We start from the raw sequence: 25,657 nt of genomic DNA, 5'->3' as shown, positions 1-25,657 counted from the left end.
TTCATCGATTTCACATATTTTCCACCACCTCTCTGCATGTTTCCCCAAGAATACTTTCTTCTGGTTCCCTAGCATCTATTCTAAGTTCCTCAGTCTTTGTCTCCAGCTTTTTCTTTTTAAGTTACGTTTTTACGCAGCCTTCTGTTTTCGAAAAGCCAAATAATATCACCTGTAATCCTTTTTCTCTTGTTTTTGGGTTTAGTTTTCCCAACTATCTTTTCTCTGCTTCGTATGTACCAGATTTAATTTGCTCTCAGGATTCTTTTACTCCTCCATGGCGCTGCAGTCATGGACTGTGCGACTGGTCCCGGCGGAGGTTAGAGTCATCTCTCGGGCATGGGTGTGTGTATTTGTCCTTAGGATAATTTAGGTTAAGTAGTGTGTAAACTTAGGGACAGATGACCTTAGCAGAGAAGTTCCATAAGATTTCACCCACATTTGACATTTTACTACTCCATGTTGTCTGTTTCCCGCGCATAATGTCTTGCCAGTCGCTCAGCTTTCAGTTCTCCTGTTTCCATTTCAGTTTTACAGTCTTTTTCTCAAGTTATTTGAATCTGAGTGAACTTTTCACCAGGACCATATTGCGGTCAATGTCTTTGTCTACGTAAGGATAGGTACTATAATCTTTATGTTCTTTTCTAAAATGTGATTTCAGTAAAATGTATTGTCTCTTGAGCTCTCCTGCGCAGTTCCAGGTGTACCTTCTTCACTCGCGATGTTGTTTACAATAACTAATTAGTGGCTCTAGCAGCATTGAATTAGTTGGGTTCCGCTTTATCTTTCTTCTCACAAGTCCATAGTTGGCCGGCCGAAGTGGCCGTGCGGTTAAAGGCGCTGCAGTCTGGAACCGCAAGACCGCTACTGTCGCAGATACGAATCCTGCCTCGGGCATGGATGTTTGTGATGTCCTTAGGTTAGTTAGGTTTAACTAGTTCTAAGTTCTAGGGGACTAATGACCTCAGAAGTTGAGTCCCATAGTCCTCAGAGCCATTTGAACCATTTTGAACCAAGTCCATAGTTGTACACAATCTCCTATTTCAGTTCCTCAGCCTCATTCGTATTCCAGTACTCCATAACAATCAGGTTTTCATTCCCTTAACATATCATATCACGCTACTTATTTCTTAATCTATTTTGTCAAATACCGTATACTTTTGTTTGGACGTTGGCACGTACACTTGTATTACCAGAATGTTTTTTGATTTAGTTTCAGTTCTGACTAGTATCAACCTAGAGCTATGCTATACACATCAATTGCCACGAAAAGTAGTATTTCTTTCTTAAAATTATTCCAACTCCTCGGAGTTTCATTTTGTTTTGATCGGTTCCGGTGTGAATAACTGTAATCTCCAGACGAGAATTCTCCTGATGGGGTCATCTCATCTCTGATTCGCCAAGACTATCGATTTCCAGTCGTTCCATTTCAAGTTTCAGGTTTTCTAACTTGCTGCACTGCAACAGTATTCTTGCATTCGAAGTGGCTCCTTTAAAATTGGCGTTGTTTTTCTTCACCTTGTCTGTACCTTTTCCAATCTTAATATGGTATACTGAGAAGAACAGTAGTTTTATTTGTGATGTAGTTCATTATTTAATGTGTCCCGTATTTTAGCAAAGCTAAATATCTTTACAACTCGCTTTACTGGAATAGTTTCACTCATATTAGTCCTGCATCAGACACTGAAAACTGTCATGTTTGAAAGCCAACTGAGATGCACCTAGTTTAAAATCTCGCACACCACAAAAGTAATTTAACAGCCACGCACATTTATCGTTGTACCTGACAATGGCGCCACAGCGAAAAACTAGTTTCTAAAATAACAAATATTATAGAATATTACACTAGTGCCGTGTGTTTTTTTCATTCATAATGTATTTTCTGTAGTATGTCAGTTTCTCATAATTTCGCAAGTTTATAACTAAGGATTTTGACACTAGTTTCAATCCAAAAGTATGATCTTTGAGCAATGAAATTATCTTGTCTAGATTAATTTTATTTAATAATGATTCTTGTATTGGCATGCAGAGAGATACAGAGCACGCGAAGTGGCTAAGGAACATTTCAGACGGTCTGTGGATAAGTAGGGTAGCGAGGTAACTGATGTTACGGCGGAATCTAGCATGCGGCGAGTGGAGGTCGTAACGTGTTGCAGCGGCATGAGCAGCAGTATGACTGCTAATTTAGAATATAGAATTGTCTATCGTAACAATTAGTGTCAAATCTAGACAGGTAGTAGTGAACATTGTTTAAAGTTTGAGCATGGATATTTTATAAACGTTTCAGACTTGTGTTTAACTGAGGCGTTCTCCAATTATTGAGTGATGGTTCAGTCATGCCACTGCAGTAAAAGAGATTTGGGACTGAATATCCATCACAAAACCGTACACTTTGATCAGTGAAAGAAATTTACGGCGTACCACTTGTACGAAGGAATTTTGGTCCAGCTACTTTAAATCCTAAATACTGTAGCTTATGGTCAAAATATCACCGCACATACATATGTACAAAAATATAGAAACGCCATAAACACAACACGTTACCATGATTAATAACGTGTGGGGGAAAACGTTGGCATTCAAAACAGCTTCCAGTCGTCTCGAAATGGATAAAAACAGGTCACGTATGCTTTTTAAGGGTATCTTATTACACCACTCTTCCTGAAAAATAGCGGGAAGTTCAGATAACAATGAATCAGGCAGATAGCGGTCGCGCATTACTCGTCCAAAGTAGACCATAAAGGCTCAATAATATTGAGATCTGGCGACTGTAGTGGCGCCGGCCGGAGTGGCCGAGCGGCTCTAGGCGCTTCAGTCTGGAACCGCGCGACCGCTACGGTCGCAGGTTCGAATCCTGCCTTGGGCATGTGTGTGATGTCCTTAGGTTAGTTAGGTTTAAGTAGTTCTAAGTTCTAGGAGACTGATGACCATAGCAGTTAAGTCCCATAGTGCTCAGAGCCATTTTTGACTTAGTGGCCAGAGGACATGCGAGTATTCATCCTCGTGCTACAGAATGGGTCCTACACGATACGAGCTGTGCGAATAGGGATCCTGTCGTCTCGGAACAGAGCACCACTATTGGGAAACATTCTGCCATGGAGTGGACCTTATCAGTGAAAATGGCCACATACTGCTTGGTAGTAACGCGATCTTGCAGAGTAACCATGGAACACTTGGAATATCACGGTTTGGATGCCAGAATGATCACTGAACCACCGTCAGGTTTCAGTCTTGGGATGTAAACTCGGCCAGAAGTTGGAAAGTGTGAAACGAGCCTCATCCGATCAGCTGACTTTCTTCTGTTACTCCATACTCCAGCTTTTATGGCTTCGGCACGACGTTTTTCTCTTACTGGTGTTTGCATCGCGAGTGGGTTTGTAACTCCAGCTTGGAAGTCACTACTTGTGGAGCTCCCTTCATGTTGTTTTCATTCTGACAGGGTTCGCGAGTGCTACATCAGTTCTGCAGTGACTTTTGCAGCTAGCATCGTCTTACTTTTCGTCACTGTTGCGTCCGCCCTGCGACTTAGCGGATGATTTTTTTTTCCCCTGTGTGCACTATAAATCTTCGACATGGTTCCCCTTGCAACACCGAGACTTCGGCTCTCTCGATTACGGAAGCACACACCAAGCCAGCAGCAACCATTAGCCCACGTTCGAAACGACTTAGCTCCAATATTGTGCACTACAACTACTCGTACACAGAACGCTGTTCTGAGCGCGACCGACTCTTCCAACGTATGGAGGTGTTCCGGTGTAACAAGGAGCGCCGGCGCGAAGATGAAGAACGTAAGAGCAGAAAAGGCTGTGAGACGACGTCAGCCAATAGCTCGCTAATTAGGGCCACACCACGACAGGAGCGGCCTCTACAAGAAGAGAATGTAAGTGCCGCTCCTGCCAGCCCCGGCCGGACAGTAGAAGACCGGCACTAGTGGAACAGTTATGAGTGATTCATACCCATGGCTTACGTGGAAATTATGTGTAGTGAAGGACACTGACTTATTTCTGTGTCGCCCATCGCTTGCGACAGCCCATTGTAAATACAAAGTTAAGTAGTGTCAATCTGCTTCTTTCTAATAAAAACGATGCTTGAATTTTTGTGTAGCTATCCGAGAAAGCAGCGTCCTTTAGGCACCCTGTAGGAGACGAGTGGACGAGACACCACAGAAGGAGGCATTGTATAGGCACCGTTAGTGGTCAAACAACAGCGCAACCTCTAGATTTCGCTAACACCTTGTAATGGTACTTGAATTACGTAAACATTACGGCACCTCAACGTCTCGATACCAGCCATATTCTACTGTGTTTCTGTAAAATAGTTAACATATTTCTGTGACAACATTCAGATTTGATTTCATTAATGTAGAGGTACTTCGATACATCGATATGTATATATTGCAATGATATTATTCTTATGTGTATTCATTCTTTTGTCACTATGGTCTTTGACATACTTGTAACCCTGATTTTTGGGCTCGTAAGCGGTTATTAGAGTGTCAAGTTTTGGTTGTCATGTTAAAAAGACGCAAACTGTAGTCAGTTTATGAAATGTGAACTTTAACAGTGAGGAAGATATTTTCAAGTATGTTTTATATTGTGAAGTGATGTTTTGGAACGAGTTACGTGATATTGCAACAAAAGTAATAAAAAAGAAGTGTAACTTAAATTCGGAGTTCTGATTACTTTTTTACATCACCATTGTCCTAACTTGCAAAAGTTTATCTTCAAGAATGGTTTACGAAACACATCTATAAAACTTTTGAATATCGCAGAATAACACCTAGGCCTCTTTGCATCCGAGCTTGGAATCATCACTACCTAGATTTTCGACGATTGAGCCATGAGTACACAACGAGATCAGCGTGGGAAACACGAAAAGATGAGTGCCTAGTTTATCCATTATTTCAAGAAATGACTTATTAACTGTGCTCTAATGACATCTGCCACATAATATAACTTTCTTGTTGCCCGAAAATGCAATATTTAGCAGCGTGACCAACACTACAATCATAATTAGTTTTTGACCTTTGTTGTGGTAGGGTTGGCAGAACCTGCATCCATTTAGTTTCCATATTTTTGTCGAACCCCTGTATGAGGTTGACTCTTAAGGCACAGAACAGGCGAAAGTTTCCTTAGCAAGCCACGCAGTAACCCAACCGTCGTTGCAGAAAAGAGGGGGGAAAATAAGGGTGCATGGTGCGGCGCGGATGGAGTAAACTATCACCAAGCGCGACACCTTTTCATTGCTTGTTATCCCAACTTGCGCGCAGTGTCTTATAGGCAAGATTTTCATCCCTCGGTATAAATTAGAGCAAACTTGGAATTCACGGTAATGATAACAGCCAAACAGTTGTAGGATAAAGATTTATTGAAATCCTTGACCACGCTTTCGGTATATCTAAATATACCTTCATCAGAAGCAAAAATACACCTGAACAGGAAGACGCCTTAATTAGCAAAAAACTTAGCAACGTAACTGAGATAGGAAAAAAACACTTATAGAGGTCTGCGCGGATAAGAAAAGTGCAATCCGCATTCGCAAGTTCCTTATCCGCATCCGCATATATTTAAGTTTTGAATGAGTAATTAATAGTAATGGACAGTAGTACTTAGAATTATGGTATGTAATGCCATAGTTATTGTTAGGGTGCCATTTCTGCGACAACTTAACTACTTTTCACTTCTTAAATCACAGTAAATGCTCTATACCTACTCTGAAGCAGACCATTCCAAATAGGAAAGCATTGGCGCTCCGGAGCACACACAGCAGCGGCTCGGATTTCGTGAGATTGGAAACGCTATTTAGAGAAATAAAATTCAATGTAATAGTATTAAATGATGAAAATACGTGTATAGAAACAATTATATTTCGCTGCTCTTGTGCCAAGGGAGCTGAAAATAAAGATCGTTTTAAACTGTTACTAGCACATTGCATCATTTACCGACAGTTTTTTGTACTCACTGCTTGGATGTGTCAAATTCTGAAGCCATTCATGTCAGCTGATGATTATATTATAGCTTACACGTTCAGTCCTCGTCATTTCCAGGTGAAAATATTTACAGTATTAGGCCTACACTGCAAAACGCTGGCGCACCTGTGAAAAAGTTAAACTGCCAGCAATAATTGACGTTGTCTGGAAGAAATAACTAGTCTTCCAAAGAGTGACAACAAAATGAGTGGTTATAGAAATTAGGAGTCCATTTAGCTTTAGTTAAAAATACGATTGAAATCTCGAACCTCACCTTTTGGCTGATTTATCGAATTAAGACCTAGCGATAAATGAAATGTCTGTTTCATTCTCAACTTAACAAAGTTTTTCACACTTTAAAACATCCTCAACATTGGTCTAAATTACCAAGACAAAATTTGCAGTAAATTTCGCAGTTAATACTTTCAATGTTAAAAATAATTTTTTTCAGAGTTTAATGGAACTGCAAACGATTTCAAGATGTCTATATAAAAACCAATGTCCCATAACTTCAAATGTTATGCACTGTTCCCTGTTAAGAAATACCGAACTACAGTTAAAATGTTCAATTTTGTTACGAATTTCAGCCCTTATCTGGCTGGTAAATTAAAAGACACATTATTATTTTGGATGATTTGAATATTTTGTAAGTTTTCAATGTGATCAGAATAATCTTTCGCGGGCTATCCCAGTCACAGCTTGTTGGTGGTCGTGAGCCGTAGTTTGAAGTCCCACTTGTAATTAATTACAAGGCCCACCGCTCCGAGCGAGCTGTTTCACTGTTCACAAAGAGCGACAATGTTAGGCGACTGCAAATGTTACTGTAGTGCACGCTAAAATTTAGGTAGGCACTTAGGAGATCATTACCTAGTTTGATAATACTGACGTGTTAGCTGTTGAATGTTCTTGTTGCAAAGACTAAAAACTTAAAATTGAGTTCTTTAATATGAAAATTACAACAAAACAAATTCTTGTTAAATATTTCCTTCTTTTACCTAATGCTACTTAAATGTTCTTGTTGGGAATAGTAAAAATACTAACAATATGTCGAGGAAATTCTTTACTATAAATATCACTATAGAAACTCACAGGCTTCAGTTAAATATTTTCATCTTCTGCTTGCTTCTGATTCAAATTCTGAAAAAGAAAGAATCAGATGAAAAAAATTGTAACTAATTCAGATAAGCCCAAAAAATATAGTGAAGTAAGAGAAGCTGTACAAGTACCTTTTTACGTTGGAAGATTACTATGCAGGAACATGATGTCATCAATCGTCTGTGGCTTCAAAGACGTGCGTCGGTCCTGCATTATTTGTACCGCAGAAGAGATGCTTCTCTCAGATGGCGCGCTGGACGCTGGAATGCAGTGCACGAAGTATGCGAGTTTGGAAAGACTCGGATAGATGTTTTCACGTCCATGCCACCAAGCTATCAGGTCGATGCCTTCCGAAAACTGGACTTTATCATTCATATATCTGAGAATTTGATCTGACGGAAAGTCAAGATCTCTCGTCGATTCATCTTCTGAGGAATCTTCAAATTCATTAAAAAGTACGTCAGACTCCTGTTTTTTGCAGGAATTCCAGATGTTGTTCCCTCCTTATCTTTTAACTGTGGACAATTTCTCACAACATAATTATTCGCAACCTTGACAACTTCATCTTTTTCGGCACTGCTAAGAAATTTTAGGCTTTTATATTTTGGATTCAAAAACGTTGCAAGTTTATGGGTTACTGTTATGTCCCATTTGCTGATTAATATAGATTTGGCTGTACTCTTTAAATCTATTAAAAATGGGCTGTCGCCATTTTTTTTTCAAGGAAGGAGAGTAGTTTTAACTTGTAAGACGTATGCGTTGCCGGCGATGGGCGAGCCATGGCAGAGTCTCTGACCAGAGAGTAGTATGTAGTTAGTTGTTGCTTGTCTCGAGTCGGCGTCTGTCGGCAGTAGTCTTCAGTCCGTGCTAGTAGGCAGCAGTCTGCGTGAGTCGGCAGTAGTCGACAGTAGTCGGCGCGTGCCTGCGCGTATCGGCAGTCTGCTCTGGTCGGGACTCTGGAGGATGAGTATTATTGTAGAAGGTAAAGAAGCAGCCTTGCGCATATCTAGTAATGTATATTAACTGTCATTAACTTCTTTAAAAAAAATGCCCCCAATAATAATTTTTATAATATAAAGTAATTTTTTAAAGAAAAGCATTCATTTCAATTTAAAGAATATTTCCAATGCATGATCATTCCTTTCAAGAATCAGAAAAAAATATACACCAGCATTGCACGAAGCTATGCCGAAAAATTTCTACATAAGAGCAGATATACTCGCAGTTTTTATTGAGGTAAGAATTTTTCCTTTTTTATTCAGAATACAGGGCCGAGGTGCAGCACTGCTGTCGTCATAAAATTTACCAGGTTACTGAATTTTTTTTATTATTTCCGGATTTACGAATTGAATTTTGTGGTTACATTAAATGTGAATGCATTTCTGCACAGAGATTATAAGTGGGAGCCAATTTTGTTCAGAGGTTACAATACTTTACAAATTCATTTATTCATTATTTTTGTGCAGAGGTTACCCTTGGTTCATGGCTCATATTATAAATAAATTTCTATGGGGAGGTTACACTTGGTTCCTTATTCATTTAAAAATATTCGTGTGGGGAGGTTACACTTGGCGACCCTGCCAGGATCGTATTTCTTTGTGAATCTTCTGATAAGTAGTCACATATCTGCTCTTATTTACTTAAATGTAGTTTGCATCTGGCGCAACACATTTACTAATTTGTCACTCTTTCTTTCACAGATCATCGGCAATTTGTTGCTCTTTGTTGTAATTGTGTTTGTTGCATTTTGCATTGTCCTTGTTTCATTTTGTGCTTAATTGTGATTTGTGAAAAATGCGGCGAAAAACTGTTAACAGTACATCGCGATGTGCAATGAGTGAAATAGCCGACTCGAATAATTTGACCGATAATACTTGCGACACTCAGTGTAATGATGATAATCCGCTAATTGTAGACAGTCAGTGGGTACCGACCACAAGTAATGATTTTGATCGTAATGATGAACAAATAAATTCAATTGTGTCATCTGTCAATTTAACGACAATTGATGATGCGGGACGTTCTAATTAACGCTGCCCAGTTTAACACACCCGGTTTGCAAAATTTGCATAGTGAACAGATGAATTTTTCTAACGAAAATGAACAGTATACTCAAAATACGACAGATTTATTTGATTCCGAGGTAGTGACTAACAGTGCACATCCGATTGGAAAACCTTTTCGAGAATCACTGAATGACCAAATGGTTACTCAAAACGTGATAATTGCAGGTACGCCATCAAACAGCACAGAGAATAGAGTAGGTAATATTGGCTTGGATCAAATTATGGCAATATTGCTACAACAGAATTAAAATTCCAAACAACAGAATGAAATAGAAGAGAACAACTCAAAAAACTTAGTGAAAATCTCAAACATCAAATTAATGAAAAACAAGACAACCTTAATGAAAATTTCAAACAACTTAGTGAACAGAACAAACAACTTAGTGAACAGAACAAACGACTTAATGAAAAACTAGACAACCTTAATGAAAATTTCAAACAACCTAGTGAACAGAACAAACAGCTTAGTGAACAGATTACAGCCGTTGCCGTGCAATGTCATGATACTAAAGAACAATTACGTGAGAAACAAGTGTAACCTCCCCACACGAATATTTTTAAATAAATAAGAAACCAAGTGTAACCTCCCCACAGAAATTTATTTATAATATGATCCATGAACCAAGTGTAACCTCTGCACAAAAATAATAATTAAATGAATTTTTAAAGTATTGTAACCTCTGAACAAAATTGGCCCCCATTTATAATCTCTGTGCAGAAATGCATTCACATTTAATGTAACCACAAAATTCAATTCGTAAATCCGGAAATAATAAAAAAAATTCAGTAACCTGGTAAATTTTATGACGACAGCAGCGCTGCGCCTCGGCCCTGTATTCTGAATAAAAAAGGAAAAATTCTTACCTCAATAAAAACTGTGAATGTATCTGCTCTTATGTAGAAATTTTTCGGCACAGCTTCGTGCAATGCTGGCGTATATTTTTTTCTGATTCTTGGAAGGAGTGATCATGCATTGGAAATATTCTTTAAATTGAAATGAATGCTTTTCTTTAAAAAATTACTTTATATTATAAAAATTATTATTGGGTCATTTTTTTAAAGAAATTAATGACAGTTAATATACATTACTAGATATGCGCAAGGCTGCTTCTTTACCTTCTACAATAATACTCATCCTCCAGAGTCCCGACCAGAGCAGACTGCCGATACGCGCAGGCACGCGCCGACTACTGTCGACTACTGCCGACTCACGCAGACTGCTGCCTACTAGCACAGACTGAAGACTACTGCCGACAGACGCCGACTCGCGACAAGCAACAACTAACTACATACTACTCTCTGGTCAGAGACTCTGCCATGGCTCGCCCATCGCCGGCAACGCATACGTCTTACAAACTTCCACAACACACATCAATAAAGCGTAGGGGTTTTGGAGGCTTCGAGATCACAAGAAGCTATTTTAAATGGTGTCAGAAAGGTTGTTATATCTTCCAACAACCTCTTGTCTATAGAATCAATCAAATTATCTTGATTTTTCTCTGACAAAATTGACAGAATTTCAAACCATTGTGAATTAATAGACCCAAACATATCCAATTTACTGTTCCATCGTGTGTCTATATCTCCTTTCAATGACTTCTGAAGGCGATTCTGAAGTCCAGATCTTTGAAAGAAAGTGATAGCTCGACAGGAATTTATTAGTCGCTGCACGTCACTCTTCTCATCATTCGCGTCTCCTCGAGTCGTGTGCTCCAGCACAGTATTAAGAATTTGTGCTGAACACGAGAGGCTCTTGTATTGGCGAAATGCTGCCACAATATTTGGAACTCTATCCGTAACGAACACGATGTTATTCACAGCACTGAATAAATAGAACGACCGTAGTATCTTAATTAATTCAAGTTTAATGTTTTCTCCTGTTTTTTTAATCTCACTCTCAAAATTTCTGGTGAACAACACTCGATCCTCAAGTTTTACTTCTTCGTAAGTAACATAATGTGCAGTCACTCCCATCTAGTTTATTTTACGGTACGAATCAGTCCATAAATCGACAGTTAGTGCTGCACCTATATCTCTGAATATATTCTTCACTTCTGTGGAGACAGTTTCACGCAGACGATCGGCCGTTTCCTTCAAATTTCTGGATATGGTGGTTGGATGAGGTAGCAGCTCCTTAGCACTCACTGCATCGTACTTGGCCCTCACATCAAGAAGAAACTGTGCCGTCTCGAGAAACCCAGATCCACACGCAACTTCGAATGGTAAAATGTCTTTGCCGACAAGATTGATAAGTTTTTCTGTCACGGCTGTCTTCAAATTTGGCGGAACTTCAGGAACATTCACGTCTCTCTTGGTATTTAAATAAGAATTTGTGCTACTTTTTCCAGCGTCACACGAATGTTTTAGCAAATTTGAAGTTCTACTTTGTGTCCAGTGTAGGAATATACTTTTTTACATGCAAAACAAGCCACTATATCTTTTCGTTGCCATCAAATACGTATCCGAATTTTTTCCAAATTGGCGATATCAATTTGTTTTCCTTCACTAATGTAAAATCACCTTTATTCACCTTACACGAAATTGTATCCGTCGATATGGTGTTCATTTGAAGAAAGAACTCTCACTGATATTCGCTACGATGCACATTGTCACTCGGTCACTACAAAGCGCTAACTGAAGGCAGCGGAAAATTGCAACGGGCACCTGTCTGGTAGACAGTGGGCAGGTTTGCCACCCAGAGAGCATTTCACAGGCCGCACAAAAGACACGGTCGCGGAAACGCATTAGGCGCAGGTCTCTCGGGTACAGCTACGTCGGTCGTAGCCAGGGGCTGAGGACAACAGACATCCGTTCTACCCGGGCCCTGCAAGATTCCAAGAACGTCAACAGACTTGAAGTTTTCAACTAACATTGCAACATACGTACTGGGCACATGCCTTGCTCATTATCCGCAGATGACCCGCTGATATCCGCGCCGGTCACGATTTTATCCGCCAAGTAACAAATACCGCGGATTTCCGCGGATATCCGCATCCGCGCAGACCTCTAATTATAGCTTTAAGTAACCATGAAAATTACCAAAGTATTACAAGCAGAAAAAACTATTAGTCCCTTACTAAAATCACATCCTGTGATGGAGATGCATAAAACAATCCTGCCAAACGCGTCGTCGGTAGTTAAAATTGAAATATCACCTCCATCTGTACAGCATAATTATGAAGAGGTGGTCAATGCGAACACGGCATATTATCAGTACTTAGCCTGTGAACTAGCGTGAAGAGGGCGTGGAAGCACTAGGGCAGACAGCTTCACCGCGAGAGTGCACCCGTGGCATGCGCGAGACACTCACGCACATCAAAACCCAGGGATGCATACTCATGCACGTCAAAATTTTAAAGGTTGTGCTAATTCAAACCTTCTGTCTTAATAAATAGAACATATCAAACCATTTAAAACACCTACATATAATAGAAAATATGAACAGCAATTTACGTATGTCTTAGTAACAAGCAGGTGAACCTTGCGCTAAGGAACACATCTAACGAGAGAGGGCACTAGTATTATGCGTGAGAATCTCGCGCTAATTAGAGGCTAGTATACATACTAGCGAAAACGAACAAAATGTTGTAAATCTAAACCGTCTGTCGTCATGAATAAAAAACATAACAGTATCATTTAAACCACACATACACATCGAAAACCACGAACAACAGTCATCAAAAATACGTAAAGTCGCAACAAGACAGGAAAGGAGCATCTCTCCACCATCAACAGACAATAAAACTAGCTTCTAGTCAGCCAGACTATATTACGTTAGAGCAAGAAGCGGTTTGAAACTATCCAAAAGATTTTTATTTCTAAGCTGGACCTGTTCGTTAAGAATAAATCCATCTATTTGAGATAGATGTTTGAAAATTTCTAATTCCTCGAGCAGGTCCAGTTTGTAACCCTTACTCACTTGTGTAGAAATTCTACGTCATCCAGTTAACGTGGAGTAGGCTGTAAGAGCAATAGATGTTCAGCGAACGTAGAATTGTACACGTTTTCCCCATTTTTACCTAGCATGTGTACTTTATATCTTAGTTCTGATGAAAGTATATTGAGATATACCGAAACCGTCGTCAAGGATTTCAATAAATCCTCATAATGCAACTGTTTGGCTGTTACCATTTACCGTGAAGATGAAACTTTCTGGAAAACTAAAACTGTGTGCCGGATCGAGACTCGAACTCGGGACCTTTACTTTCGCGGGCAGGTGCTCTACCATCTGAGCTACCCAAGCACGACCCAGACCCCGTCCTCACAGCTTTACTTCTATCTTCCAAACTTTACAGAAGCTCTCCTGCGAAGCTTGCAGAACTAACATTCCTGAAAGAAAGGATACTGCGGAAACATGGCTTAGCCACAGCCTGGGGTATGTTTCCAGAATGAGATTTTCACTCTGCAGCGGAGTGTTCGCTGATATGAAACTTCCTGACAAAACTGTGTGCTGGACCGAGACTCGAACTCGGGACCTTTGCCTTTCGCGGGCAACTGCTCTACCATCTGAGCTACCCAAGCACGACTCACGCCCCGTCCTCAGCGCACACTCCGCTGCAGAGTGAAAATGTCGTTTTGGAAACATCCCCTACGCTGTGGCTAAGCCGTGTCTCCGCAATATCCTTTCTTTCGGGAGTAGTTCTGCAAGGTTCGCAAGAGAGCTTCTGTAAAGTTTGGAAGTTAGGAGACGAGATAATGGCAGAAGTAAAGCTGTGAGGACGGGGCGTGAGTCGTGCTTGGGTAGCTCAGATGGTAGAGCACTGGCCCACGAAAGGCAAAGGTCCCGAGTTCGAGTCTGGGTCCGGCACACAGTTCTAATTTGCCAGGAAGTTTCATATCAGCGCACACTCCGCTGCAGAGTGAAAATCTCATACCGTGAAGATTTTCAACAGTTGCTGCTTCAGCCTTGTTTAAAATTTTGTCAAACTTGGTAGTTTCGTTTGCTGTGAGGCAGTCTCGCCCCGCTGCAGGTGAGCTCGCAAGACGCGCCTCGCCACAGCGAACGCGGGCTGCCACTCCCCGCCGTGAGAGGGCCGCGACCGCACGCGAGGCTCAGCCAGGTCCTTCACCTTGGCGGAGTTTCGCAACGTGGCACAACACTGGCGGCCGTGGCCCAGCGAGGTCGTCCCCAGTGGCCGAGACCGACAGCGCACTCGGCCGCCAGGAAGGCGTTTCGTCCATGTCGGCGTCATCAGGGACGAAACTCGAGCTCGGTAGGGCAAAGAGAGCGAATGAAACTGCTAGCAGTTGGGGAAAGTGGCCTGTTATCAGGTACCGTTTTTAAATTTAAAATTACTAATAAACTAGCAGTCTGTAAATTATGGAAAATGCGCTACACCATTACTGGAGAATATTTAAATATTACCTTTGCAAAAACTCCTACGATTATTTTCTCATTCTGTAATACCAGAACAAAAAATTAAAACATAATTTTTACCTCCGAAAAATATAGCTCCCCTTTCAGGTTTTCGGGTTTCCTAATTACGAGTTGTTAATATACACTAAAATCTAATGAATTAGTAACGCAGCCTTTTTCACACCAAATGTTTGTTTCAAAAGTAAAAAGAGCTGCGTAACTGTTGGTTATTGTGCAGAACAAGAGAAAAATACTTAGTCTTTACTGCTTTTTGACACTGAAGTCACATTTAAAAACCTTCCAGGTATCATCGTCGATACCTGCGCAGAGCTCATAACACCAGCCAAAGCAGCCGATGCACTTCAAAGGTCGCAGTTGAGCGCAGTTGTTCGCAATAAATGTATTCCTAGTCCTCTTCATATTTAGATGGGCAGTCCATCAACATGGTTTCATCAACGCTTGAATGGGAGACTTCTTCACCATGATCCTGCTGCTTCGTCACGCTCTGATTCTTTCCTACGAAGAGCTTCCTTTTGGTATCCCCGGATGTTGAAGGTCTATCAGATGCATCGAACGAAGCTCCTGCAGCAGGTGTTGTTGGAGGTGGTGTCTTCCCTGTAGTCTAGGTACATGCTTTCTTTTTTCCTTTTAGCCGGTGAGTCCTTCACAGCCTTTCTGAAAGAAGATAGTAAACAAAACTTTTTTACCTGCTCCTGATGTCTGGTTTAATGGCGAAAGTACACGACGTGGGCTGGTTTCAAAAGTAGAGAACACTGTTTCTTGTATTCTGTTAACTGCAGTCGGCAGTGGCCCTGCTGTGGCTTCTTTGACATTGTCCACACTTGCTGCACTTTGCTAAAGACGAAAATCCATAGATGTAGAAACCAGGGAGTCACAATGACAGTCCCCACATTTTTAAAACCATCTGCAGCTTTGAAGTTTCATATCTGCGCACACTCCACTGCAGAGTGAAAATCTCATCCTGGAAACATTACCCAGGCTGTGGTTACATCCACATCAACATCTACATGTCTTCGCAGTATCCTTTCTTTCAGGAGTGCTAGTTCTGCAAGGTTCGCAGAAGAGCTTCTGTAAAGTTTGGATGGTAGGAGACGAGGTACTGCCAGAAGTAAAGCTGTGAGGACGTGGCGTGAGTCGTTCTTGGATAGCACTTGCCCGCGAAAGGCAAGGGACCCGAGTTCGAGTCTCGGTCCGGTACACAGTTTTAACCTGCCAGTAAGTTTCATATCAGCGCACACTTTGCTGCAGAGCGAAAATTCTCATTCTAAGCCATTTGCAGCTTGTTCCGTTGTTCCCGTTCTGCAGTATGCCCAGCCCATCAATGGCCCAACGGCTTTGTCTCTCAAACTCTGGAAACGTGACGCCTGAATAAAATTCAGAAAATCCGTTTGTATGAACTGAAGCCAAACTTTGGGTACTAGAAATCCCATACTTCTATTTAGGCAGAACTTAACCGTTAAGTGAACTGTGGATGACACTTCTTTTCCATTAGATAGGTAAGAGCTTGTTTCAAATTACTGTCTCATGTGAAACGCCTTCCAAGTACAGCTTACCTTGTTTGAGGAAGGACTTCCAACTGAATTCTATAGAAAATGTTTATCTTGACGACAGTGCTAAAACAGCTATGGGGAACGGAACGTTAACGACACCGACACAAAACTCACAATGGCATATCAGTGTGACCTTCGATATTGGCTGTCGGAGCGAGCTACGGAGTGCGGCGCCAAGCAAGGAAAATGTTCAGCTACCCGGAATTACGCAAACACCCAAAACAGGGCACTTCTCTATTTTCGAAGGAGCCGTCGTTTCGTTACCCCGAATAATTTAGGGAACCACCCGGAATCATGAATGAAGACGTCCCGACGAGAATCAAAACACTGTTACACTCGATGAGTCCAGTGTGCTATCTAACTTGCGCGTCATTTGTTCTGTTATTCTCTAAAAAGGACAAGTTCTTTAGCAGTTGTACGGATACTTACTGGATCACAAACATTTTGGTGACGTCTGTAATTTATTATGTTTACCTTCAATAAATTTAAATGACAATTATAAAAACTACCATACCACGAGATCTGTTAGAAACTTGCGTATCAGAAACGCATCATTTTTTGTATACAAAACAAGATGATTCAACTAAACTGTTCATTTCAGATATTTCGTTAACCGTTTACATCTACATGATTATTCTGCAATTCACAATTAAGTGCCTGGAAGGGGATTCGTCGAACTACGTTTGACTACTTCTCCCATTCTACTCTCAAGCAGCGCGCGGGAAAAAGCGGAAGCTAAAATATTTATGTGCGAGCTCTGATTTCCCTTATTTTATTATCATGATCGTTTGTCCCTATGTAGGCGGTGCCAACAAATTATTTTCACACTCTTTTTGAGGAGAAAGTTGGTGATTGAAATTTCATGAGAAGATCCAGCCGCAGCGGCAAACGCCTTTGACTGATGCGGATCCCGCACCGAACAGCAGTCAGAAGAACGCCGACAATCGTAGTATAAGCAGTCTCTTTAGTACACCTGTTACATTTTCTTAGTGTTCTTCCAATAAATCTGTCTTTGGTTTGCTTTCCCCACAGCATTATCTATCTGATCTTACCAATTTAAGTCATTCGTAATTGTGATCCCTAAGTATCTAGTTGAGTTTACAGCCTTTAGATTTGTGTGGTTTATCCTGCAACCGAAATTTAGCAGATTCCTTTTAATACTCATATGGATGACTTCACACTTTCAATTATTTAGAGTCAGTTGCCACCTTTCGCGCTATTCAGATATCGTGTCTAAGTCGTCCTGGCCGGCCGGAGTGGCCGTGCGGTTCTAGGCGCTACAGTCTGGAACCGAGCGACCGCTAAGGTCGCAGGTTCGAATCCTGCTTCGGGCATGGATGTGTGTGATGTCCTTAGGTTAGTTAGGTTTAATTAGTTCTAAGTTCTAGGCGACTGATGACCTCAGAAGTTAAGTCGCATAGTGCTCAGAGCCATTCGAACCTTTTTTTTTTTAAGTCGTCCTGCAATTCGTTTTGATCATCTAAAGATTTTACAAGACGGTAAATGACAGCATCATATACAAAAAATCTAACAGGGCAACACGGATTATCTCCTACGCCTTTCATGTAGATCAGGAACAGCAGAGGGCCTACAACATTTCCTTAGAGAATGCCACATATCACTTCTACATCTACATCTACATTTATACTCCGCAAGCCACCCAACGGTGTGTGGCGGAGGGCACTTTACGTGCCACTGTCATTACCTCCGTTTCCTGTTCCAGTCGCGTATGGCACGCGGGAAGAACGACTGCCGGAAAGCCTCGATGACTTTCTTCGAATTATTACGAACTGTGATCTTTGTAACGGGAAATCACGAATCCAATCAGACAGCTGAGATAACGCGCCATATGCATGCAGTTTGATTAGAAGTCGCTTGTGAGGAACAGTGTCAAGCCTTCTGGAAATCTTAAAATGTGGAATCTGTCTCAATTTGCCTGTCGATATCACTCGTTACTTCGTGAGAATAAAGAGCTATTTGTGTTTCAGAAGAATATTTTCTGAATCCGCGTTGCTACTTGTCAATAAATCGTTTCCTTCGAAGTAATTCATAATGTTCGCGTATTACTCCTATTTCTTTTCTCGGGAATAGGTGTGAGTGGCGCAACTTTCCAGTCTTTTCTACGAGAAAGGGTTTGTGTATGATTGCTAAGTACGGAGCTATTGTCTCAGTATACTCTGAAAGGAACCTGACTGGTATACAGTCTCGACCGGAGGCTGCTTCAGTACGCCGAGGGTGTCTGCTTCTAAGCTACCTATGTTGAAAATAGTTCTTGATTCGAGTTCTGGAATATTTGCTTTGTCTTCTTTTGTGAAGGAATTTCGGAAAACCGTGTTCAGTAACTCTACTCTAATGGCACTGTCATCCATAATGTCACCATTGTTATGGCACAGTGAACGTATTGACTGCATCATAGACTACGATCTCTTTGGGTTTTCTGCCAGATTTCGAGAGAGAGTTTCGTTTTGGAAACTGTTACAAGTATCCTGCATTGAATTTCATGCTAACTTTCGAGCTTCCGTAAAACTTCGCCACTGTTCAGGATTTGGAGTTCTTTTTAATTTGGCACGTTTTTTCGTTTAAGACATTGTAATCCTTTGTACCCACATAATTGTGAGAAAGTTCTCAATAAATGATCTATAATCTCTTTTCATAGCTATTAATTACGGAGATAACGGTATCAACTTCTCCTTTTCAAACGGAAGTACAGTAATTTCTGATGCTAGTACCGTATTTCTAAAAGATGTGAATACAATGGCGATTGACTCTCCAAAATTCGATTAGTAGTTTGGGAGAAATTACGATATTTAGACCTTGGGCTTTATCTGTTTTCAACACGCAACTGGTTGCTGTTCTGTGAGGAAGTTGTATTTGTTATACGGAGCTGTCGTGTCAAAATCACGGGGTCCTTCAGCTTGACGCAGCTGAGAGATTCTAGCTACAAAAGCAGATTGGTGGAGAAAAGTTTAATTTAAAAATGACACTTATCACTCTCAAATACATGTGGCGTCTGAACCGACATACCACCTAGAAGGCAAAGGACGTGGCATCTAAGGATGATACACCAGTTAACTACGTTAACAATTCTGCTCTTGTTTCTGCCAGAATCTCGAAAGAAAGGAGCACGTCAAAAACTGAATGGATTTGTTAAACAGGAAATTGAGGTATACAATTGTTAAATACTGACTCCACATCCTGAGTTCAAGATACACAGGTAGGCAGAAAAATTGCATCGGCAACAGCTGCAAAGAAAGGAAAGCACAAAGGATGGTGTGTCATCAAGACTTTCTTGAAATTTTTATTTGTGTCCTTCACAACTGATCGATATGCCCACCGTCTACTGAGATACATGTTTGAAGTTGCTGATGCAAGGACTTCTAGATACACGTAGGACATGCCTTTAGTGCCGTCGTACACGCTGCAACAACACTGTTTTTAAGCCTCTTGGGTCGTCGGAACTTATGCACGGACTTCATATTTTTGTTGCCTCGGAGAAAAATACTCAGTGGTGTCAAAGCAGGCGGACGTGTAACTCAACTGATAACGTCTTCGTGTCATACCTAGAGACCAGGAAAGAGCTGGGTGAGCGCTTTCCTAGCCTCAAGTAACAAGTGAACAGGGAACGCGTCGTACTAGTCCCACGTACAAATACGTATTCCTAGTGGTACTTTCTTTACGAGAGACTGTAGCACTTCGGTAAAATATTGAACCTGTTTCTTACGCATTAAGGTTTTTTTCGTTGGAGTAAGGAACAACCACGTAGTCCCCAAAAATCTCATACCACATATTCACACTCCACTGCCTATGCCGTTCAATCTCCCTCAGCCAATGTCGATTCTCAGCGGACCAGTAATGCGTATTTCTCACGTTGAGCTTTCCATCATGTATATAAAAGAAGCTGCATCGCAAAGGGAGTTCTTTGAAGAGAGGAACTACTATCCTGATGTCGCATCAGAACCCAGGAAGACAATTATATGCACCTTCTGTAGCCCCGCTGATTAGCCTGCTGGGGTGGTGACGCATAATAGGGATATATGCTGTTTGCGCACAAACATGCAAACAGGACTGGTCTGACTTACATTGAAGAGGCAAAGAAACTGGTACACCTGCCTAATACCGTGTAGGGCCCCCTCGAGCACGCAAAGTGCCGCAACCCGACTTGACATGGACTCGACTAGGATCTGAAGTAGAGCTGGAGGGAATTTACACCATGAATCCTGCAAGGCTGTCCATAAAACCGTAAGAGTACGAGGGCGTGCAGATCTTTTCTGAACAGCACGTTGCTAGGCATCCCTGTTATGCTCAATAATGTTCATGTCATGTCTGAGGAGTTTGTTGGCCAGCGGAAGGGTTTAAACTCAAGAGTATTCCTACAGCCACTCTGTAGCAATCATGGACGCGTGCGGTGTCGCATTGTCCTGTTTGAATTGCCGAAGTCCATAGGAACGCACAATGGACATGAATGGATACAGCTGATCAGGCAGGATGCTTACGTACGTGTCACCTGTCAGTCGTATTTAGATGTTTCATGATTCCCATATCACTCCAACTGCACGCGCCCCACACCATTACAAAGCCTCCACGAACTTACAGTCCCCTACTGACATGCAGGGTTCATGGATTCATGAGGTTATCTCCATACCCGTCAAGTCTATCAGCTCTTTACAATTTGAAACGAGACTCGTCTGACCAGGCAACATATTTCCAGTCATCAACAGTCCAATGTCGGTGTTGACGGGCCCAGGCGAGGCGTAAATCTTTGTGTCGTGCAGTCGTCAAGGGTACTCGAGTGGGCCTTCGGCTCCGAAAGCCCATATCGATGATGTTTCTTTGAATGGTTCGCACGCTGACACTTGCTGATGGCCCAGAATTGAAATATGGAGCAATTTGCGGAAGGGTTGCACTTCTGTCACATTGAACGATTCTCTTCAGCCGTCGTTGGTCCCGTTCTTGCAGGATCTTTTTCCGGCCGCAGCGATGTCGGAGATTTGATGTTTTACCAGATTCCTGATATTTACGGCACACTCGTGAAATGGTCGTACGGGAAAATACCCACTTCATCGCTACCTCGGAGATGCTGTGTCCCACCGCTCGTGCGCTGACTGTAACACCATGTTCAAATTCACTTAGATCTTGATAACCTGCCACTGTAGCAGCAGTAACCGATTTAACAACGGCACCAGACACTTTGTCGTCTTATATAGGCGTTATCGACAGCAGCGCCGTATTCTGCGTGTTTACATCTCTCTGTAGCTGAATACGCTTGCCTATAGCAGTTTCTTTGACTCTTCAGTGTATTTCAGACGCACTCACTCACAGTTTATCCAGAACTAACATGTGGATTATCAGGAACTGTTGTCTTACTTCGTTTCACGTTTGCTCCTTACCTTTTTGGTAGTATTCCAGTATCGTAGCAACAACAATGTTTTGCACATTCACTGAACTGTCATTCTTGCTGAAACTTATCCGTCGGGGTAAGTTTGTGTGAACAATTCAGTTATCTCTTCGCGTTCCTTCTTTCGGATTGTGAAATACGTTGATCTTTTTGTAAAACTGTGTAACATTCGGCACATGCTAACGACACAAAGAGAACGAAAGCTACATTTTCTCTGTGTCCCTTTCATATTGGTAACGCGGTGGTGCAACGATCCATTTCCTCCTCATCCGACGTAGCATATTCCATTATTTCTGTATAAAATGATAAATTTCAGCGCAAGGCAGCAATCGGTTGTGTGTTCAAAACAGTCCTAAATATAGTTATTATACGGAAACTACCAATCATTGTTGAAAAGTGAAACGACGTTGATCAAATGGTTCAAATGGTTCTGAGCACTATGGGACTTAACATCTATGGCCATCAGTCCCCTAGAACTTAGAACTACTTAAACCCAACTAACCTAAGGACATCACACAACACCCAGTCATCACGAGGCAGAGAAAATCCCTGACCCCGCCGGGAATCGAACCCGGGAACCTGGGCGTGGGAAGCGAGAACTCTACCGCAGAAACGACGTTGAATTCGTCTCCTTTAGAACTGACATTAGTAGTGCAAATTACTGTAGTTCCAGTTGAAAAGCGAAGTTGATACCGATATATCTGTCACTAAAATAGCTATGAAAAGACAGTATACATCGTTTGAGGACTTTCTTACAATTCATCTGGGAGAAAACAGAATTGCGGTATCTTGAAAGTTCCGGCAATATTTTAGATAAACGCTTTGCTTAATCACCCATTAAATAAGAACAGGAGTGATACTAGAATTGAACCTAAAGGAACACCAGTTGTAATACGTCCCGTATCAGAAGGAGATTCACTATGAGAACTATGTGAGGTAAGTCAAATATTATCTTTCCGTTAGTATCATTAAAATATTAAGTTTCATCAAAAGAAGGTCGTGGTTTTCACCGTCAAATGTCTTAGACACATCACAAATAACCCAATAAGTGAAATGTTGTCACTGAGGTATGTTATTATAGCGTTGCGTATTTCAGATTCAGTACTTTTATCTTGACGGCTTCAAAGAACTGACTGCCCGAAAGCAAAATAATGAATGTATCAACAAAACATTGTTTAGACACCAGGAGTACATTAACCGTCAAGACTGCTTCCTGCAACTTCGTTCATTGCGAAGATATGAAATACAGTATATCTCTTTGCGTTTTTTAAACAGTGCTCCGTATTTTTTTTTTATTTGGTAATATCCACTTTCTCCCGTCAAGATCTGTTCCAAAACGCGGCACAATGTGCCATTCACGTAAACATGACGTTATTTAAACAAAACTCCAAACCTACTTTCACTCTCTTGTGCCACACACAGTGCAGGCTCCCAGGGCACCGTAACTCGCCCACTTGCTCGAGGAGACAGTAAACAAAACGAAATATAAGAAAAACATTATTGCAGTCACTATTCTGCTAACGTACGTCCTCCGTAGACGAATAGCGATAGTACCTCCTCGTCGTTATTGTTCGAGGGTCATTTCAGAAGTCCTGCACACTGCATATTCGCGACCGTCAAGGTGGCGTGATCAGGTTGAAATTCGTGTCGGCTGTGAGCGGTACTTCAGCGGTCGTGGCGGTCGTCTATGTGTTTTACTGGTTCGCATGGCTGTGTCGTGAGTAATTTAAAGTGGAAGATGAAACCGAGTCAGATCGTATTAAACTTAGCGACCAGCCTTCCTACATCAAAATCGAGTCCTAACAACGCTTAGAGAGAGGTGCGTGGGAATAGTTTAGTGGATCGTAGCACTCTATCAGGATGGTCTGCTTGTTTCGGTGAAGGTGGTGTAATCACTGAGGACAACCCAAGAAGTGGAAGACCATCAACTGCCACAGACTACACCTCTCAGGTTATTGTTAATGACATCTCGAGAGAGGATCGACAAAAAACGTGTGAGGAAACTGCATATGAGGGCAGAATGTCTGTCACATCTGTTTTTCAGAATCATAAACGAAAAGTTAAAAATGAGAAAAATTGCTGCCAGGTGCGTTCCGCATGGTCTAAGTGAAAGCCAGAAAGCAGAACGTAAAATAATCGCAGAATAATTGATTCAGCTTTGTTAAACAGAAAGTGAATAGGAATGTTGCACTCGATGAAAACTATATACGAGATTTTGAGCAAGAACTGAAGTCAGTCGTCACAATGGAAAAGTTCCTACTCTCCACGCCCGAAAAAATTCCGCCGCAACAATCAAAGTCGAAAAATTATGATCTTTGTGTAGACCTGAATGGAGTTATAGCTACAAACAGGGAACCACAGAGGACCTCAGTAACAGGCGCGTATTACAATGTGTTTCTGCGAAATGTTTTGCGCTCGAAAATCCTTAAAAGAAAGACTGACAGGCTTGCAGCTTCTGTCCTCATTACGCACGATAATGAGAGACTGCATATTGTCCTACCAGTGAGAGAAACGCTCGACAAACATGGATGGCAAATACTTCGCCACCTACCATACAGTCCTGATATGAAGCCATCAGATTTTGATTTTTTTCCAAATTGAACAACTACTTCGTGGAAAACCTTTTGATACAACTGTTAATGCTTCCAGTGAAGTGACAAGAGTAATCAGACAGCTCAACAGCGACGATGCCCTGTTCGGAATACAGAAGTTCACAAAACGTTGGCAAGCTGTCGCAAGCAAGAATGGAGGTTATATTGAAGGCATGTAAAGGTATTTTGTAAAATAAATTACTTTCTTCACTTCCATCTTGCAGTCAGTAGAACTTTTGGAATGGCCCTCGTAGATCGTAACCCACGAATCTCCAACTAAGGTCAGTTCTCTGAAAGACCATTGAGCATTTTTTTTACTGTCGACTCCAAAACGTGGACAAACTAAGTTATCCCAGGTGCCTTCACTGTGTGAAAATACAGGAGAAACAGTCCATTTTGTGTTACGTTTTAATTATAGCCAATTTTATGTGAATGCAACACTGTGACACTTTTTGAACAGGTCTCCAGGAGAGCAGGAGGATTAGCGAATAAAAAATATAGGATGTTATTCGAAAAAAAAACGTACTGTTTTCATGTCTTCGTAATGAACATAGTTTCAAGAAAGGCAGTCGTGGTGGATAATGTTCACCTGATAGCTAAAAAACTTTCGCGCTATACAGTTTTTCTTTTGGTTCTTAACAAAATGTTACTTGTGGGAGAGCGGATGGAGGCGGCGATCAGAATAAATGAGACTCCCTGTATACAGGGCCGATTCTGCCATTCAGTCGTCGGCACACGGGCGGCCATCCGAACGTTGAGCGTACCAAGTTTCTGACGTCATAGCGTGGAACAGCACGTTGGAGAGTCTTTCTAACGTGCAGAGCAATATCTAGCGTGTCAGGTATTGTGAACGGCGTTTGAACGTTGACCAATGAGATGGCAGAACGCCACCTACGTCGCAAGCACGCCATCTCAATTCGGAGCAGAGTTGTGAGGCGCCTTATTGGCTTTCAGTTGAAGCTCATTTGTACACTACGTGATCAAAAGTATCCGGACACCCCCAAAAACATACGTTTTTCGTATTAGGTGCATTGTGCTGCCAAGTACTCCATATCAGCAACCTCAGTATTCATTAGACATCGTGAGAGAGCAGAATGTGGCTCTCTGCGGAACTCGGGGACTTCGAACGTGGTCAGGTTGTTGGGTGTTACTTCGGTCATACGTCTGTCACCCTCCTAAACATCCCTAGGACCACTGTGTCCGGTTTGATAGTGAAGTGGAAACGTGAGCGAACACGTCTAGCACAAAAGCGTACAGGCCGACCTCGTCTGTTGACTGGCAGAGACCGCCGACAGTTGAAGAGGGTCGTAATGTGTAATAGGCAGACATCTAGCCAGACCATCACACAGGAATTCCAAACTGCGTCAGGATCCACTGCAAGTACTATGAAGTTAGGCGGGAGGTGAGACAACTTGGACTTCATGGTCGAGCGGCTGCTCATAAGGCACGCATCACGCCAGTAAATGCCAAACGATGCCTTGCTTGGTGTAAGGAACGTAAACATTGGACGATGGAACAGTGGTAAAACGTTGTGTAGAGTGATGAATCATGGTACACACTGTGGCGATCCGATGGCAGGGTGTGGGTATGGCGAATGCCCGGTGAACGTCATCTGCCA

This window comes from Schistocerca cancellata, chromosome 6 (assembly GCF_023864275.1).
Source record: "Schistocerca cancellata isolate TAMUIC-IGC-003103 chromosome 6, iqSchCanc2.1, whole genome shotgun sequence".
Classification (NCBI taxonomy): domain Eukaryota; kingdom Metazoa; phylum Arthropoda; class Insecta; order Orthoptera; family Acrididae; genus Schistocerca; species Schistocerca cancellata.
The sequence above is the reverse complement of the archived record's forward strand: the minus strand, read 5'-3'. Positions refer to the sequence as shown.